Raw genomic sequence first — 20,043 nt, forward strand, 5'->3', positions numbered from 1 at the left:
GACGGGAAGCGTCACAACATCACTTCCGTCGCGTCTCAAAGTGGATCTCTGCTGTCAGGACTTTACCAAATCATTCCAAAGAAGTGTGTTTTTGACGGAGCCGTCCCAGCGATAAAGGTTCGGTCCTGCTTTGGAAGCAGCCGGTGATTAAAACTGCTTCAAATGTCTCTGCTGTCGGCTACCGTCGCGTGAGTAAACATCAGTAAACGACACGATCGCGTGCTTCGTCATTCAAATGCGCTAACTGACTCCATTGCTGTTCTCTGTATAACGTTACACTAGTCTGACGTGCAAAACCGTTTTGCTTGCTACTGCTAAGGTTTAGTCCCATACAATAGTCCATAAACCGAATCATGTCCTCATAAACTGCGAGTAAAGACACACAAATGTTGACAGGCCACTAAATACAGTACATACCACAGAGACGGACGTCCTGCTGTTGCTGTTTCTCCTGTTCAATTTATTTCAGCCTCAGATTTGATTCTAGATCATATAGCTATTAGCTGAGATAGCCATGGGTTCCTCCACGCTTGAGGACGTCACCGCTTTGTTCCCTCTCGTCATTCTTTAGCTCCGCCCACTCGATACGCCTCCAGCCGCTCGTTTTTTTCCGGAAAGACTCGGTACAGCCCATATTTCGGAGATATGAAGGATGCAATACTACTCTATAGGTACTCAAAATTGACATGAGATTGACTGAAACTGAGTGTCCCCCCCCCCCCTTAAGTAAACTCCTTTGGTGGAAATCACACATTATTTAAACAGACAAAAATGCTAGAGACTTTTAAGCTTTTAAATAGCTACTCATGTTGCTTATTTTAGTTTTTAGTTTTTTTTAAAGCATATTCAGTTCAATTTAGTATAGTATTTAGTACAGTAAATGCAGTATATATAAAGTACAAATAAGAAAATTTGCATTGCAGTTTTTTTTTTTTATCTATTTATTCTACCGAAAATTGTGGAATGTTGTGAGATGCTTGACAATAATGTTACTGCCAAAACAATCTAAATATATTTCTCAAATAGGCTTAGTGTTATAATTGATGCATTCATTTCTCTTTTGGTTTTGGGGTACAATATTGGCTGGCATTTCTTGGCCGTATTTGTGAGATTCGCTGAGCTGTTTTGTTTGAGAGAGGGTGGGGAAGAGGAGGGTCATTCTGGACTCCGTCTTTAATAAATAAACAATAAAGAAGCCTGAGCTTCTCAATCCCTTTTATATCTCCTGTGACATTCTGATGGATTACACAGCCATCTGCACTGTGTGTGTGTGTGTGTGTGTGTGTGAGGCGAGGGGCGTGGGGGGCTGCGGTGAGCCATATTTTACACACATATATTATATTATATTATATTAATTTGATTACATCTTCAGGAATGGCTACATTTACTAAATGCCTAAGTGTACTGAAAATAATGCCACATAATTGTTGTGTTTTTTGGTTGAGAAGTGACCTGGAAATGTTCTCTTGAGATTCACCCACATATAAACCAACTAGTCTAGAAACTAGAAAAGTCTCAGTGTCATATTTATGCCCCAAGGGTTTGTTTAGGGGCACAACCTTTTCGATTTATCATCTTGAGCATTAACTCTCAACGCCTGGCCTTGACCTCCATCACCATCAACACCATCAATCTGCCGTGAGCTCAGGGTCCTTTCTGTAGTTATGCCCCAAATATCAGCAGGATGTTTTCTGAATCAGTAGACATCACTGATTGTACCCTTTTTATTAAATTGTCTTTTAATATGGCATCTCTCTTTTCAAATTGATTGCTTGCAAAATTGCCCCTCAGGAAGACCGAAATCATTGGTAATTAGGTTAATATGTCTGCAGTCCGGTGAGGAAAAAGCCTCTCAACCACATCTCATTTTGTGCACAAGAGCAACTGTCAGAAAAGAGCGTTCAATAAGTTTGGAGATGAGAAAATGGCCTTATTTTCCTAAAGGAATGTTTTAAAAGAAGGGTTTAAACAGCTCAAGCGATTAATACAGGATTACGTAACTTGGTGCTGAATGTCATTTGAGTGCATTTATATGATATGATAATCTGATATAATTTTCTCTTTTTGTGGTTCATTTCACACAAAAGGCTTTTTCCATTAAGATATTACAGATGACTGACTCCTACCTAAGACCGTTCTAACAAGTTTTCCCACAAACACAGCACTGAGCCTTTGCAGATGATATTTGGGTTTTTTAATGGATTCATCTTCTGGAAAGGTTATATACACCACCAGATATGTAATTGATTTCTTTTTTGTTAAAGGTGTCATGAACTGGCTTTTTTAATTTTTTATACTGATGTCTGAGGTCAACTAATGATGTTCGTATGGTTTTTATATTTAAAAACATCATATCTAATAAGTAATAGGCTATTTTCTACACTGGTTTTGAGGCTCTCTCCTGAACGCTGGGTTTTGATGGGCGTGACGTACTGGAGACTTGGAAGTAAACGCCCACGGCTAGGATTGGAGAAGATTTGCATATTTAATGAGCTTCAGCTCCCCTGTCAGTTCGCGAGGGAGAGAAGAGAGGAGTGAGGGAGAAGCGGCAACTAGATAAATTATCTCGACCACAGGGTTCGTAAAAATTCATCAAACAAACACAATGATTTCTTTCTCATCCACCTGCGATTGATTGGACTATTATTTTTATATTACACATAGCCCGCGAGATCAGTCGATATAAGCGCGAACCGCACGCACACAGCGCCGATGTTCTGTTAGACACGTACACATAAGCAAAACGATCTATAACAATGCAACACTATTACATATAAAAACACTTTTTACTAACATAAGTGTGCAGCACCATTCCTGTCGGATCCAAATCCAGCATCGACCGGAGATTTGTTTACAGACGATCCCGCAGTGAACCGAAGTAACCATGTCTTCCCCACGTGAGCTGGAACTTCATTAAAAATAAAGTTCAACTGCTCATTCCTAATATTAGGATCCGAAGGAAGCTCATGCAGCGACTGTGTTCTTCCACAGCAGGAATAGCGCAATATATTATCTTCCTCTGCATGTTTATTATTGTTGATCAGCTAGCACGAGTCAATCAGCTCCATGAGTCGGTGGGCGGGGCTACTGGATTAGACGCGCTGTAGAGGCGGTGTTTCGTCGCGCACTGACGTCAGTATGAAGCACAGGACCGTTTGCTGAGCCTGGTGTCTATAAAAGCTTTTCATTTACTAACAAGGACGTTTTCAGCTTTGAAACTTAGAGGATATTGTTATATTACATGACCTTTTATACATATCAAAGGCTCAAGGGAAAGTTGATTTCTCAATACATCAAGCCTTTAATTTGTTTATTGGTTAGCACAGGTCATTCTGACATGATTACATCTCTGACACTTTCTAAGAAATAATCCTGTGATCCTGAAGCATAAAATAAAGTCTTCTCTTAAGTTATACCCTACAATCACACAATAATATTCAACAAAAGTATGTAAGAAATAAATGATTAGTCAATAATTAATCTTATAGAATATTATATATCATGGTACTTATGATATATACTTTCATGGTACATATCAATATGCATGATATGTATGTGGTTCGTAAGATTTTTGTAATGTTTTTGAAATAAATATTTTATGTTATTCAAACGCAGGATTTATTTGATCATAAATATGGTAAAACAGTAATATTGTGAAACTTATTTCTGTAATATATTTTTAAAAAGTCATTTTAAAATATTTAAAAAATGTAAACAATTCCAGTGATTTTTTTCAGCACCCTTTTCAGTGTCACGTGATCCTTCAGAAATCATTTTAATTTGCTCAAGAAACATTTCTGATTATTATCAGCAGCTTAATATTTTTGTGGAAAACATTATGCTTTTTATGATTTATTTTGATTCATAGAAAGTTCAATAAAAGCATTTATTTAAATGATACATTTTTCAATTAAATATCAATTTTTGTAACAATGTAAAAGTATTTCACTCTTTTAATGCATTCTTACTGAAATATTAATTAATATTAATTTGGTAGTGTGCATATGCTTATCTAAAGATGTCTAAAGATCACTTATTAAAGGGATAGTTACCCAAAAATAAATAAAACTCCATATATTTCCATTTAAATAAAATTCCATATATACATTTTTCTAGGTGAACTATCTCTTGAAGCATCTTTTGAACAGCCAAAGCTGCCATTAGAGCTTCATAAAAACATGGCAAATTGAACTACAATGCGGCTATCCTGGAGCTTTTGCAAAGACCTGCAATTATAGAAAATGAACAGCCTTGGATCCGAATCAAGAATTCAACAATGTTACTATGACAGAAAATACATTGCTTATTCGTTGAGTTCACAGTAAGCAGAGACACAAGTAGGGATGATCCCTTCAGATCGCTTCAGACAAGACAACACCCAAGTCGTTTTGCTGCAAGGTAGTGCCAGTCTCACTCCCTTCTTTTGTGCCCCTGCCATCTTACGTTAATTAAGGTCTTTTGTGATTGTACCTCAAGATTAAAGATAGAGAGATATAAGACCGCAATCTTAATCTTTTCTGTTTCACTCACAATTCCTTCTGTCAGCAAGTCAGAGAGGGTTTGTTAAATTAGGACTAGCTAAATGATATTCAAGCTCCAAGAAGAGTTGTCAGAGATGACAAAGTACAGGCAGTGAATCATTGATGCATACAATTGGATGCATATTGGAGCCAAAGCGAGTGTTGCTATGATTTAGTCTCAGGTGTAGTTGATCCAGAGTGGGCTTAGAGCTTGTATTGATCTCTGAGCTACCTGAAGGCTCCTGCTTGTGCCTGTCTGTGAAGTAGTGGTGCAGAGAAATGGAAGGACCCTCCATCAAAGTCACTGTGGGCTACTTGTTGTAATGCAGTTCTGGGATGAAGAATGAAACATTTAGTTCTGATAGAGGGAACTCTATTTTTAAGATATTTCACAATTTAAGAAATCTTATGTGGTTTGAGAAAAGGTTTCTCGTGCGGATAGTCTTGGGGTATGTTCTGTTTGCTTAATAGTTCCAGTTGCTTGATAGTATTTAGTAGACTGGGTAAACCCAGCCTGATCTGCTGGCGATTTGATTTCGCCAGGCAACTCAGTCTGGAAACCTGTACATTCATTTCTACTGCTTCTGTTACACTTTTGCAGGAACCAATCACAGACTGGCTTATCCACCTAATGCGCACTATTGGCAGGTTTAACACGATGACGGATAGAGAAGTGATGGGTCGTTGCCTGTTGATCACGCCTCTTGTGGTCTGATTGGTTGAAGGACTATCCAGTTGCATACAGAGTCATTTGAATAATGCTCGTTTATCACGCCTCTTAGAAAATACAGACTCCCCAGACCAATGTTCAATCTTAAATTGAGCTTGGTCTGGTGATAGCCAGACAAAGTATTTAGCCAAATTAAGTAAGATTACAAATCACAGGGAGTATTTCTGTTTAGTATGAAAGGCTAACTTTACCCTCATTGTTCACCAATGAATGTGTGGGGTGCAGCATTTTTATTCAGGTAAATTTGTTTCAGATGTGATTTTACAAAGTTGTTTAAGGGTTTGGGACATATCTAAATAGAGCGGTTATTCAAATAGAAACACATCTATCAGAGTGAACTGATGTAAAAAAGCAACAAGACGGACTCAGCATTTTAATATAATAAAGTCGGGAGCTGTTATGACACCCACCACCACTTAATATGACGAAAGAGCATGACTGAACAAATCCATTTTGGTGGAGGCGCTGATGCTATAAAGCATATTGCTAACCAGCCTAGTTTGAAATATAGAAATGACTCATATTCTGCACAATTGTGTTGGGTATTTACAGTAGCTGTGTTCACCTCTGAAGGGGACTGAAAAGAAAAGTTTGATGAGAAATGAGTATGATTTCATGCACAAAGCTTTATCAGCTAACCTTGTGTTTTATTAAGTATTTTATTCCTAATTCAATTAAGCTACACCTGATTCTTGAAATAGAACAATATTGTAATTAAATTATATGAATTTTAATTGGAAGTTGGATGTTGTCTGTGTAATCATTGTATGTGTAGTAATGTGTTGGTTTATTGTAAATATTCCAGTTCTTCAAGATCTTTTGTTTATTGATACTGTTAACCACAAACTATATTGTGCAATTGAGCAGAGATAGATTTTTCTAGACTTATGCTACTCCTTAGTTTATATCATATTATATAAAATCATATAGCCATTTGGAAAGACTTACCTCACCACTGGGGTTCCACAGGGATCGGTACTTGGGCCCATTACTTTTTCCTATAGTTATTCTGTAACATCATTCTGTCTAATTTTAGAGATTTATTCAAGACACCCAGGACATTCATGGCCCCTTACCACCTCCCACTCTTACAGAATTCCCAATATTATAGCTCATCCAGCCTTTTGTGCTCTGCTTTTTAGTGGCGTTACTCCTCCATGAATAACTTAAAATCGAACTTGAACAAGCAACGAATCCTTTATCGCTTTAACCCCAAGGGTTCTGCTGGCGCGACCATTTCTTTCTTTCGTTTTTCTTATCAGTACAAAATGCTACGTGTCTGCTTTTATTTGTTTACTCTCTAAATAAAAAATAAAAAAGTTTGTGCTTTTTGAAAAATAAAGAAAGCAAACATGATGCGCGATCTGCAGCTTATCTCTCTGATTGGGTTTCACCCTGATACTTTTCAGAAAATTAACTGTAACTTAGTGAATTCTTGTCACACACACATGAGAAATATGTCTAAAAATGTAAATTTTGTTTTCTGTTTATGTAATCTGTTTAAAAGGAGAGATATCAGTTTTTCCTGAGCCTCTTTATTATCTGCTAATTCGACCATGCCCACAAGAGTTTCGACTTGATGCGCGGGGGATATTTGCATGGATCGCATCAGAATTTGCCTTTGAATAGAATGCGCTGTTCTATTCAAAGGCAAATTCTGACGCGATCCATGCAAATATCCCTCGCGCATAAAGTCGAAACTCTTGTGGCCTTATTTCAGTGACTTAATTTTTTATTTTATTTTATTTTATCTTTATATGAAATCTATATAACAAAAGAACGTTATCTTTTGTGTCTAAACACTGCAGTCAGAGCCATTAGTTGGGATGGTATTTGAACTAGAGATGGCAATTCTCTTTTTCTCATTTCGCTGTGAATCTGTGCCCTCTCCTCTGTAGTGACCATTTGTCACGGTACACCACTGTCATTTCCTGTTCCCAAATTTGGCTGTGCCTTTGCCTTGTGCCCCCTCTTTCAATACAGATGACAGCAATCCCTCACCACCGTTAGCCTCATATCTGCAGGCTATGACTGTGAACGAGCAAAATGAAGAGTTTGTTGATCTTTTTCCATATCTCTCTCACTGTCTCTCTCTTGCTGCTTTGTCTTTGAGCCGTCCTTTGTGTTTCCGTGTGTCATGGGTATTTATTGTGGGAACGGCTGCGGCCTGCGAGTAGAGTTAGCTTACATGAGAATACACACCCACATGTTATTCTCCCCATTCCCTAGATGTGTGTATATGCACCTCCGTCATGGAGCCATGTATCATCATTCACTTCATTACTTATCCATGATTTCCCTGCTCTGTTTACCAATTGAGCAAAGAAAAGTTTCATAGAATTAAAGGGATCGTTCACCCACAAATGAAAATTCGGTCACTATTTTATTCACCCTAATTTCGTTCTAAGCCTGACTTTTTTACTTTTGTGAAACATAAAGAGAAATGTCCTTTACGGTGATTTTTGAATTTTTAAACTGTATTCATAAAAAAATCCAGAAAAATTGTATCATGAATTCCACAAAAATATTAAGCAGCACAACTTTTTTTTTTTTTATACAAAATAATAATAAATATTTGTTGAGCAGCAAATCATCATATTACAAGTGATTTCTGAATGATCATGTGACACTGAAGACTGGAGTAATGATGCTAAAAAAATCTACTTTGACATCACAGAAATACATTTTAAAAATACTCAAATATAAATCAGATTTAAAATGAAGTAATATTTTAAAATAGTATTGTATTTGTGATCAAGTTAATACAGCCTTGGTAAGCATATAATACCAACCCTAAACTTTTCACACACTGTAAAAAATTATTTAGAAAAAAAGTTACCTGGTTGCCTTAAAATTTTGAGTTCATTGAAATTTAAATTTTGAGTTAATACAATGACAATTTTTTTGGGATTGGACAACCTTTATTAAAATATTATTTAAAAAAATGTGTAAGCATATTGGGTAATTGTGTGTGTTTTATTTCTGATGATGCAGTGAAACATGCCAGATAGTGCTATTTTCATGATTTATCAAATTTTTTATGTGGTTCAGATACAAAAATAATTTGAATTTCTATTTACTAAGCAAATTTCCTTCATTGTATCAACTCAAATTTTTAATTTCAATAAACTCAAAATTTTAAGGTAACGGTTACTTACTTTTTTAAGTTAAACCAACAAAAACCAACCAAATTTTTTTACAGTGCATAGTGTCTAAATAAAACTCTTTAAATTAAATTCTAATAAAGGAACTATATTATATTAAATGCTTCAACAGTGCACATGTGAAATCGGACTTGAGTAGCTAGAAGCGTTTGCGTTGTGTAGAATATATTTCAGATTTAAGCAAATTCACTCATGGCCATGGATTCCGAGTTTAATATATGATACGAGAACCAGTGGGAAGAAAACAATGGAAGAGCATTTCAGCATGAACTGATTTAATAACCGAAGCTTTCCTGCTTATCTCTCAACCAACAAATCCACTACTCACCCAGAGGGCAAAAACCTTCCCGCAATGCCACTGTACTCTATTACTGTAGATAATAACCATTGTGTCATGGCCATCAATTCAGAGAAATCATACCTTGACAAAAATCAGGAGCAAAAAAGTGCAGCAATAATTTCTGGCTGGAAAACCCGAGGACTCATAGATTTTTAATTTATTACACACCTTGTACTTCGAGGTGAAAGTCTGTCATCGCTTTTAAATACAAGCGTGCTTTCAGAGCAAAAAGGATCAGTTCTTTCTGCTGAGTCAGGGCTGGTGCCCTGCAGGCCACTGTAGCAGAGCTGTATTCATTACCTTCTATTCCTCTGAGACACAAGCTTTATTAGAGAGCGACAGACGGGTGGGGCATGAGTTGAATCAAACGGAAATGTTGAGGGTAGAGCCGGGTGCTTTATTATCAGGAAAAGGGCAGAGGAAGACGGGGCGCTATGTAATGAAAAACAAGTTTAATGCATTTGCACATCAGATTTCTACTGCAATTGACATCTAAGAGAGAAGAAGGAGAGAGAAATAGAAATAATTAAGGTTTCCACTTGGGGAAATCTACATGAGAAACACTACAAAGTGCTGCCAGTGCTGGTTTTTCTGAGAGGCCAAACACATTCATGGGATCAATGCTTTATACGTTCAAAGTTATTTGGCATTGTATCATTTTTATCTCATCTGTTTCTCCACTTACGCCACTTCCAACTCAACCCATCATTTTGAGTGGTGCGGCACTGCTTAGCTGGCCTGCACTGACCTTGGCATTTCACTTGGATTTATGGGTCAGCGGAAGCCTTTGACCAGTCATATTTCACTCTGTTAACACATCAAGCATGGCTAAACACAGTTTAGGTCTTGTCATTTGTTTAGGTTATGTGTTGTATGAACTTCTTTTATGGTGTTCTTATTTTTTGAACTGCACAGAAAGAGTATTTGTACTCCCTTTTTATTTGTGGAATTATCAATGTCAAATAGGTTTTGAAATGAAATGAGGGTAAGAAATTGTTATCCATTCATTTGTGGGTGCTTAACTCTACTGAATGTACTGCCTTACCACCCTCCACTTTTTCTTTCTAGTCTTGGGCTCTTCTATGTTTAGACAAGCTGTTTATTATGCTTGTAATAGTGATCCATAGTGTGCGTAATCAAGTAAATATCATTAGACGTAGGAATAATTAAGATGTCTTCCATAATTTGGAACAGGGCTAATCAGACCTCTTCAGCTTCCTGTTAGGTTTTGTCTCTCAGGTCTCCTGAAGGAAGTCTTTGTACGGAGAGGAAGTCTTTATCCATTTTCAGTTTCTGCTTCCTTCTCTGAGGTGAAATGCCACTTTATAAAGACAAGATTTTTTTTTTTGCTTCCATCTTCTGTCTTCAGACGTCATTCACACTCCGCTCACGTCTCAAGAAGGAGAAAATGGGCAAAAAAGAGACAGGAAAATATCATTAATTTCCTGTCAGTGTGCTTTGTGTCTTTTGAAATTATTTATTTATTTGTTTAGCTCATTTAATGCTGAATGTAACTTGACATTGCATTATCCTGAGGGTTTGCAAACACCTAATACGAGGAGAGAGAAAAGGGGAGCGGAAAATTGAGATGGATGAGGAATGGAGGTTGTGTGTGTGTGTGTGTGTGTGTGTGTGTGTGTGTGTGTGTGTGTGTGTGTGTGTGTGTGTGTGTGTGTGTGTGTGTGTGTGTGTGTGTGTGTGTGTGTGTGTGTGTGTGTGTGTGTGTGTGTGTGTGTGTGTGTGTGTGTGTGTGTGTGTGTTTTTATGTCACGAGAGACAATATTTGTTAAGTGTTCTTGGTGTAGCCTTTGGCTCTGATAATCTGCTCAGAGATGGGTGTAAACAAACTCATTAAACCCACAAAACAGTCTGTTTAATAGTTTCATTTGGTTTGACAGCACAAACACACACACACACACACACACACACACATACGCGTGCGCGCAGACACGCACAATAATTTATTATAGTAAAGAGATACATTTTTAAATTCTGTCCACACTTTTTTTGATTTGCCCAAATTTAACCCACTCTTCATGTGAGTGTCAACAAAAGTGTAAAAATTAAAATGTAATGCACTTTTTGTGTATTTTGAATACAATAATACAATAATGGCAAACTATTGCTTGTCAGTCTCCAAGCTGCTCTTAATTTAAAATGATAAAACAAGATAAAGTTGTATAAAATAAAATAAAATATTATTTTAAATATTTTTTATTTTTATTTATTTTATTATATTCATTCTTATTAATAGTTATTTATTTATTTATATATTATTATTATTATTATTATTATTATTATTATTATTATTATTATTAATTAATTAATTAATTTTTATAATTTTTTTATCTGATCATTTCATTTGTAAGTTTATCCAAGTCTTATTTTTCTGGCACAATCAGGGTTTTGGATGAGTGACTGCATCAAACTTTCACAGATCTTTCATACTAGATAACTAAATAACTAACTAAATAAATACAATACACTGCACTTTGTGTACAGTGGAGCAAAAAAAAAAAAGTATTTAGTCAGCCACAAATTGTCCAAGGAAATAAGATGAGAAAAAGATGAGAGAGGCCTGCAATTTTCATCATAGGTACACTTCAACTATGAGAGACCGGAGAGATCCAGAAATTCACATTGTCTGATTTTTAAATAATTAATTTGCAAATTATTGTGGAAAATAAGTATTAACAAATAACAAAAGTTAATCTCAATACTTGTTATATACCCTTTGTTGGCAATGACAGAGGTTAAATGTTTTCTGTAAGTCACCACGAGGTTTTTACACCATGTTGCTGGATGTTTGGCCCATTGCTCCATGCAGATCTCCTCTAGAGAAGTGATGTTTTGGGGCTGTCGCTGGGCAACACAGATTTTCAACTCCCTCCAAAGATTTTATATGGGGTTGAGATCTGGAGACTGTCTAGGCCACTCCAGGACCTTGAAATGTTGTTATGAAGCAACTCATTTGTTGGGTGGTGTTTGGGATCATTGTCATGCTGAAAGACCCATCCACGTTTCATCTTCAATGCCCTTGCTAATAGAAGGAGGTTTTTACTTAAAATCTCATGATACATGACCCCATTCATTCTTTCCTTTACATGGATCAGTCAACCTGGTCCCTTTGCAGAAAAACAGCCCCAAAGTGTGGTGTTTCCACCCTCAAGTTTTACAGTAGGTATGGGGCAACTCAGCATTATTTCTCATCCAAAACGAACAAGTTGAGTTTTTACCAAAAAGTTGTATTTTGGTTTCGTCTGACCATATGACATTCTCTCAATCCTCTTTTGGATCATCCAAATGCTCTCTAGCAAACTTCAGACAGGCGTGGACATGTACTGGCTTAAGCAGGGGACACATCTGGCACTGCATGATTTGAGTTCCTGGGGCATAGTGTGTTACTGATGGTAGCCTTTGTTACTTTTGTCCCAGCTCTCTGCAGGTCATTCACTAAGTCCATTTAAGTGCCATTTATACAGGTAATGAGTGGAGGACAGAGGAGCCTCTTAAAAAGCTGGTATAGGTCTGTGAGAGCCAGAAATCTTGCTTTTTTTGTAGGTGACCAAATACATATTTTCCACCACAATTTGCAAATAAATTAAAATTGTATTTTCTTGATTTTAATCTCATTCTGTTGAAGTGTACCTATGATGAAAATTACAGGCCTCTCTCATCTTTTTAATTGGGAGAACTTGCACAATTGGTGGCTGACTAAATACTTTTTTCCCTCACTCCAGGTATAAATCATAATGAGCAGCAGGCCGCAAAAAGGTATGCTATTAAAAGAAACCTAAATGGAGCATAGCTATTTGAATCAGTGATTTTTTTTTTCTTCACTTGTGTGAATCGAACTTTCCAATGCTACATATGAGAGGACTGTTCATCAATAACAGTACAAGTAGCCATGTGAAATTGCTGGTTGTTTACACAAGCTCTGGGTGTGTTGAGATTATGGAATGTATGTGAACCACACCTGCTTTTGAGATTTATTTTCAGAAGAACCTGTAGGTTGAGCCATGATCACACATTCCGTTTTAATCACCATGGGGACACCAGAAGATCACTGATTTGAGTTAGTGTGTTGTGGTGAGATATCAAAGCGCAAGTGCCGGCCAGAACAGAACCTTAGTCACGCTAAGGTGTGGTGAGGTCTTTCCCCGGAGCGTTGTCATCCTGAGGTTACACGACTTGTTTTTGTGAGCAGGTGAACCACTCCAGGAATAATACTCAGAGGTGTGTGTCTTTACACACGAGAAACAGTGGGCGGAATGATTTTGTTAATGCCATTAGTAGTATGGCAGGTTGGGCTCCGGAGGGTGGGCATGAGAAATAATCCAGAGCAACGGTGCCTGGCAACATCTAATCCACAGAAAACCGATTCCCTCAACCCTGAAAGTCCCTTTAAAGCCTTTCTCTGCTCCATGTTACACACACACACACACACACACACACACACACACACACACACACACACACACACACACACACACACACACACACACACACACACACACACACACACACACAGAGTAACCAGCCTGTAGAAACCGCTGTGCTTCCCTACTGTTACTTTTCTAAATGGATCCACTTGCTTAGGGCATGTGGAAGGTGTATTACTTCAAGTGCATGTCCGGAATTTTTAATGAGTCTTTCATCCTAGCCTAGCCCTTACTGAGGCATTGTTGCTGTGTTCTGGCAATTTGGAACCCATTTTTCTATTCAGTGGGTTTACATAGTAGAAGAGAGGGAGGTTCAAAAGTACAAGGTTTTTCTTCAGTGGCGCTGGGTAAAGAGTCATTTTTTTTCTTCCCTGAACTGAAATCCATTTTTGGCTCTTCTTCAGAAAAGTTTCCAAGGCAGAAATGAAAAATAAATAAATAAGCAAACACCAAAACTCATAAGAAAGATGAATTGTCATTTGTATTTTCAGTCACATATGGGTTTGATATAACCGTAAAAGGTTTACAGAGAACTTTGGAAGCTAGTTTCTGCCATGGAATAAAACATAGAAAGGGTAATTGTGACTTCTCAATTGCGGGCTTATATATTACAGTTCTGAGAAATAAAGTAGAGCTGCATGATTCTGGATCAATTGAGAACCATGCACGGTGTATTTGTTAAAAATAGAGATCACGATTCTGAACAGACAACTAAACAAAATATCATGTGATTCACTTGAGGTAAACTAGAGGTTTTAAAAATATTAAATTAGGCCTGCAACTGCAGATTATTTTGATGATAATAATAATAATATACATTTCTTTAACCTGTAAATAGGCTGTAAGTAACGTCTTACATTCAGTTACACGCTGTTATCCCTTTACAGTCACGACTCTCATAAAATACATGAATTACATGTTGACTATTAAATGTAAATTTAGCGTTCAACTTCAATTTAGCCTTAAATGAATGTTTTTTCTCTGAATATTAATTGTCTCTCTCTGTGTCCACCGCGTTCTGTCTGTCTGTTTATCGCCGGTGCTCGTTCAGTGAAGTTTTGAAGCTTAATGCAGACTGTCAGGACGCGCTTTCGTGCAAAATTGAAATACTCGGGTGAATTAGTAACATTTACAAATAAGGATATAACCTTTAAAATTAACGCTTTTGGGTTTCGTTGAGGACGCACATGCATCTGTCAAAGCGCGTGACAGGGTATGTTAAACGCTAATGCATTCGCTTGAAGCTTAAAATTAAGAATTCTCATGTTTTGGGCGCTTGGATCACAGATCACAGTTTCCCCCACTATTTTTAGATGCATTTTGTCCATAGAAATGCGTTATTCAGTGCACAAAGGGCAGACCCAGCTGATCGATAATGAGAATCATTGTCAATGATTTTCATTATTGATTATTATGGATTTTACTGTTTAGTTGCTGCAGCCCTATATTTAATTCATTTGAGTTAATTATTAAAAACAAAACAAAACAAAAACATTAAAATGAATTATTCAGTGAGTCATTCATTACTGAATGAATCTGCGTTTTTGAACAAATGTCTTGAATGAACGATTCAATAGCACATACTTAAAATAAAAAAAGTCCATTCTATTTAGCAATAAGATCATGTGGGGGCTTGAATCGAGATCAGGATCTTTTGAAAGATCTAAAATAAAGTCAGAATTGTGAGATGCAAATTTGCAATTGCAAGGGAAATAAAAGTCAGAATAGAGAGTTTATGAGGAAAAAAGGCAAAGAATTGCAGGAAAGTTTTTTTTTTTTTTTTTTTTTTTTTTTACTTGTGTGGTGAAAGCAGGCTATCCCTGAAAGTATCCCTATTGAAATGTTGTGTTTTAATGTTTATTTCAGTGCTAAAAAAAAAATCCACAGTAATCGACAACATGCCACAATGCTGTTGATAGAGCTTAAGTTGTATTGAACCTGAAACATTCTTTTGAGGGGATGCACTGATCTGCCCAACAGGACCATCAAATGCTCTGTTATCCCAGCAGGGAAACAGAGATTGCCTGCTTCAGTTGACAACTTCTCTCCAGTATTTTTTGTGTGTGTGTGTGTGTGTGTGTGTGTGTGTGTGTGTGTGTGTGTGTGTGTGTGTGTGTGTGTGTGTGTGTGTGTGTGTGTGTGTGTGTGTGTGTGTGTGTGTGTGTGTGTGTGTGTGTGTGTGTGTGTGTGTGTGTGTGTGTGTGTGTGTGTGTGTGTGTGTGTGTGTGTGTGTGTGTGTGTGTGCACCTTTCTCATAACTTTTTTTAGCTCAACAATACCTGGTCATTTTCCACTTTCATAATTTGGAAGAGCAACACGAGGAATCCACTGATATACAAATTTCAGAAAATAACAAGCAAGCTGATAATTATGATAACTGATAACCCATTAAGGGTCTATTAAAATTCTATACTATTATATAAACAAATTTAAAATGATTTAAAATGAAAATAGTTTGTTTCAATTGTTTCAAGTGAATTTCATTATAACAACATTATAATGTGCAGTACAAACAATGGATATTTATTTTGACTTTTCCTTAAAACAGTGTTATTTTATAATTATTTATATTATAGTTTTAATATTTTAAATTAGTCCTTTTATGTTTTAATTTTTATTTAAATTTTTGTTTGTTTTATTAATTTCATTATGTGCTTTTGTCATTTTTTATTTTTTATTTTAATTACTGTAATTTTTATGGAAGCTTTTTTCTGCCACATAATAAAACATTTTAATACATGATTGCGGCTTTTTATCTCACAATTGTTAGTTTACATCTCACCATACAGACCTTTTTTCTCAGAATTGTGAGATATAAAAATACAACAACGGGATATATATATATATATATATATATATATATATATATATATATATATATATATATATATATATATATATGGAACTACAAGTTGTAAAGTCAGAATTGTGAGATATAAAGTCAGAATTGTGAGATATAAACTCAGGTGCGTACCAAAAGCGGACCAAACAAGCGTACAGAGACCTCCTTGAAGAGCTGGTCTCGGTACGCTTTCAAACGAACTCTGGAGCAGACTTGATCCGACCTCGAACAGAACCAACGGAAAAAGTACTGATCATTTTTGGACTAAACCAGCTGCTGTAGTCAGCTGCACTGACATTATGTGCATGACATTATTACCGGATAGATCGTTGTCAATATTTTCGGAAGATGAGCATGTCAGAGTTAAGAATAATTAATGCACGGCTCCGCTTGAAGTGACGAGCGATGCGCGCTCGCCGTCTGCAGTGCATTAGCTCGTTGTTTTCATGTCTCATCCGCTCTTCATTATAGAAAGGCATTGTTTGCATACTGCATATTATGGCCAGGAACAAAACTTTTCCTGGCTTTTCCTCTTGTGTTGGATTTTTCCCACACGTAAATTCTGACCAATCGAAAAGCAGTATAGGAAATATGCCATGGCCAATGAGTGATGTGGATGTTGTAACGTGCCTGCAATTTGGTGCGTTTTAACTGGTTCGGACCAAAGCAATTAGTGTGGTGTGAAAAGGAACCGAAAAATGCAACAATGTATAATTGTTTGCCCTTGTTTAGGACCAAATGAACCGAATTAGAGATGTGAAAGCACCCTTAATATTCCTGCTAAACTTCTTGTTTTGTTCCGCTGAATGAAGGAAATCAAATGGGTTTGGAATGACATGAGAGCGAGTAAAGGATGACAGATTTTGAATTGTCTGTTGGATCTTTTGTATGTTTTTTTTTTTTTTTCTCATTGCACGATTAGTCAAAAATGACTCACTGAAAGACTGTTGTTCAGTCTTTTTTTAAACTATTTTGAATCTGTGTGTTGCAGATATGGAGGTGTGGAATCATTCTCATTTAGGAAGTCACACAAAATAGAAATAATTAAAGACAGATATAGAGACAAAAACAAAAAAGAGATATGGTACGTTGTCGCCTGCCTTCCTGCCTGACTCGTGGTGTTATCATGGAGTCTGTTTCACACGTTGTGTTTGCGCTTCCTTTCAAGGCTGCTAGCAGCTCTCACCTCGTGCATTATGCATGTAGCCGGACGCTGTTAGACAGGGAACGTGGCAGTAAATGTGATTCAATGAGTTCGCCACAGGCACATTTCTGTATGTCGAGATTCCTCAGGGGTGCCGCTTTCCTTTCAGGTGTACGAGTCCATTTTTGGTGTTAATGGACAGGAAAGTGGACACTGGCCAAAGATCGGAATTTTAGAGCTGTTAAGTAATATTTCACAGATCTTATTTGCCACGTAAGTGGATAAAAAGTGATGTTGGAGCACTGGGGTTGATTCGCCCTCTACAAATCAAATAGCTCTATAAGACACGTTGGGTGCATAAGAATATTTGAATGGCTCTCTGGGGACTGTTGTATAAAATATAGCTGTAATGCAACCCACAATAGGATGGCTGAAAAGGGATGTGTTCGTGTGTGTGTGAGAGATGTTTTATTCTCATTAGTCTACTGGGTAGCAGATGGTCTGACATTTGTCTGTTACTTGCAAATCAGCACAGATGTTCAACACACAATTAGCTCCGACAATAAAACTCAAAAATGCATTGGCTACATAATAATTACAGAATTTAAGCACCAGTCGTAATCAAAGATCTGAATCTTTTTGGTTATATTGCGTGGGGACTTTTGGTGCATGTGAATATATAATGTTTTGTATAATTTGTGTTATAAATCGAACAATACCTCAAATTATGCGGCTAGTTGAGTAAGTGTGCTTTTACTTTTCTAAATGATTGGGCTCATGGATTTTTGCCAGACAACCAATAAAACAGGCAGAAAACAAAAAGGAAATTGTGCAAAATTACTATTTAAGGTTTGCTTACATGACATTGATGTACTAAACCAGGAAAGTTTTCCCTGTGCGCCTTTTTGCGTGCTGAAGAGAATGTTGTCAAAATGAATCCTGTTCACACGGATCTGCAAAAATGATTAAAAATGCTATATTATTCATGCCAGGACAGTAAATGGTGATGACATTTTGTAAAAAAAAAAAAAAAAAAAAAAAAACATGTTGTGCCTATAGAATGAACATGTCCCACATCCCACATTTGCATTTTGGTGTTTCGGTGAAAACAGTATAATTTTCAAAAACGTGCATTTTAAAACCTGTTTTCAGTTTCCCAAAATGCTGTTGTTGTATAAATAAACACATAAAAAAGACATAGGTTTTTTCAATTGTTTTGGCAAGGACCAATAATTACAATTGGAAAACAAAAAAAAAAACATTTAAGACACCCTAGCAACCACCTAGCAACATGCTAAAACCATTGGCAAATGTATAGCAATGCCCTGGTGACACTAATTTTTGCTGTAATATCTTAATATAAATATCTTTAGCCCAATAACTGATTAAAAGTATAGTACATTTCTGTATAGGAATATAAAACATATCACATGCTCCTTCAGAAACAATTTCACATTATTGCCAATGCTGAAAATGTCTATGTTGTTTTTGTTAATTTTTCATAATTTAATTTGAAATATAAATATTTTCTACTTTTGTATTTTTACCGTCACTTTTGATCGATTCAGTGCATCATTGCTGAATAAAAGTCTTAATTTATTTAAAGGTCCCATGGCATGACATTTTCATTTTATGAGGTTTTCCAACATTAATATGAGTTCCCCTAGCCTATTGTCCGTAGGTGGCTAGAAATATTGGTCCATGCAAACCGAGTTCAGGCTGGCTTTCTCTGCCTTTGAGAAATTGAGCTCAGACGAGCTGATCTTGAATTCTCCTGTTATGACGGGATAGTACCATACCAGGAAAGGTTACCGCCCCTTCCTCTCCTCTGCCCGCTCAGAGAAATAGTAGAGAATGGATTCAGCTGGCCGTCTGATGCATCAGTATGTCAACCAATCACAACAGTGGGTGTTTTCACTGAAGACTCACAGCAGACACGCCCCTTGAAACAGAGCTTTCAAGCCAGAGGGCTAATATCAGTATAGAAAAAATGCCTTATATTTCTAAATTATGACATTTTTTGATGTAAAACCCATACTAACAATATAAGTACTCCTCAGGAAACATTAATTAAAAAATCCATGCCATGGGACCTTTAAAAACACACTTTAAATATATATTTTATTAATAGTAAAATTATATGCTATTTTATCTAAATAAATGAAAAACTAAATGCAATAAATAAATAAAAAACAGCGGATTTAAATGCTACAGACGAATACACAATATTATAATGTATTCACTGTGAATGTTCTAAAGATTACATTTAACAGTTATTAAATTATCATTTTTTCCATATTATTGTTTTTAAAGATTAATTTTAATTATGTTAATTTAAGATTACTGCAAAGGTGGGGAAACAAATGCATACCAAATATCGACCGATGCTGATAGACACATATCATTCATGTCACTTATACTGCCAATAGATGTCTTTGTAATGTGATCTATGTGTGGGCAGCACACTGTATAAAGAAACAGGATTTTCATATTAAGCCACCTGAAAAAAAAAACATGTTACTTCACCTGCTATATATTATTTATGGAGAACTTTGTTATAGGTATACCATATATTACGTTTTCCGTGGGAGAGTGGAGACAAAAAATAGAAGGAGGGAGTAGGAAGAGAACGAAAGCGACAGAATAAAAGAGAGCCTGTCACCTCATCATATGCAGAGTTCAGTAAGACCTACTTCTGCACATAAAGATGCTTCCTCTCTCTCTGTCCTGTCATCATTAAAACTCCGTCTTACAGAAGGACCGGAGAGTTGACGAGGTGTGCGTGTGGCTTCACAGCTTCCCCTGGATGTGTGGATTAACTGGCCACTGCGACATCACTTCCTAGTTTGCGTGCGTACGCT

General features: G+C 36.6%; 1 protein-coding gene and 1 long non-coding RNA gene across 7 annotated transcripts in view; one reads left to right on the top strand and one right to left on the bottom strand.

Moving 5' to 3' along the window:
• The window catches only part of sulf2b (sulfatase 2b), a 191,095-nt gene that overhangs the window by 43,567 nt on the left and 127,485 nt on the right, over positions 1-20,043 (top strand). The window lies entirely within an intron of this gene.
• Positions 8,936-20,009, bottom strand: LOC137078908 (uncharacterized). 2 transcript variants are annotated; one of them, XR_010905371.1, is made up of 3 exons: positions 19,876-20,009; positions 18,042-18,135; positions 8,936-10,147 (listed from the first exon to the last, which is right to left on the bottom strand). It is a non-coding gene; the product is annotated as an uncharacterized lncRNA (long non-coding RNA). The 2 variants fall into 2 exon arrangements; XR_010905370.1 differs by having other exon boundaries at positions 19,845-19,995.

Source organism: Pseudorasbora parva, chromosome 6 (genome assembly GCF_024679245.1).
Source record: "Pseudorasbora parva isolate DD20220531a chromosome 6, ASM2467924v1, whole genome shotgun sequence".
Taxonomy (NCBI): domain Eukaryota; kingdom Metazoa; phylum Chordata; class Actinopteri; order Cypriniformes; family Gobionidae; genus Pseudorasbora; species Pseudorasbora parva.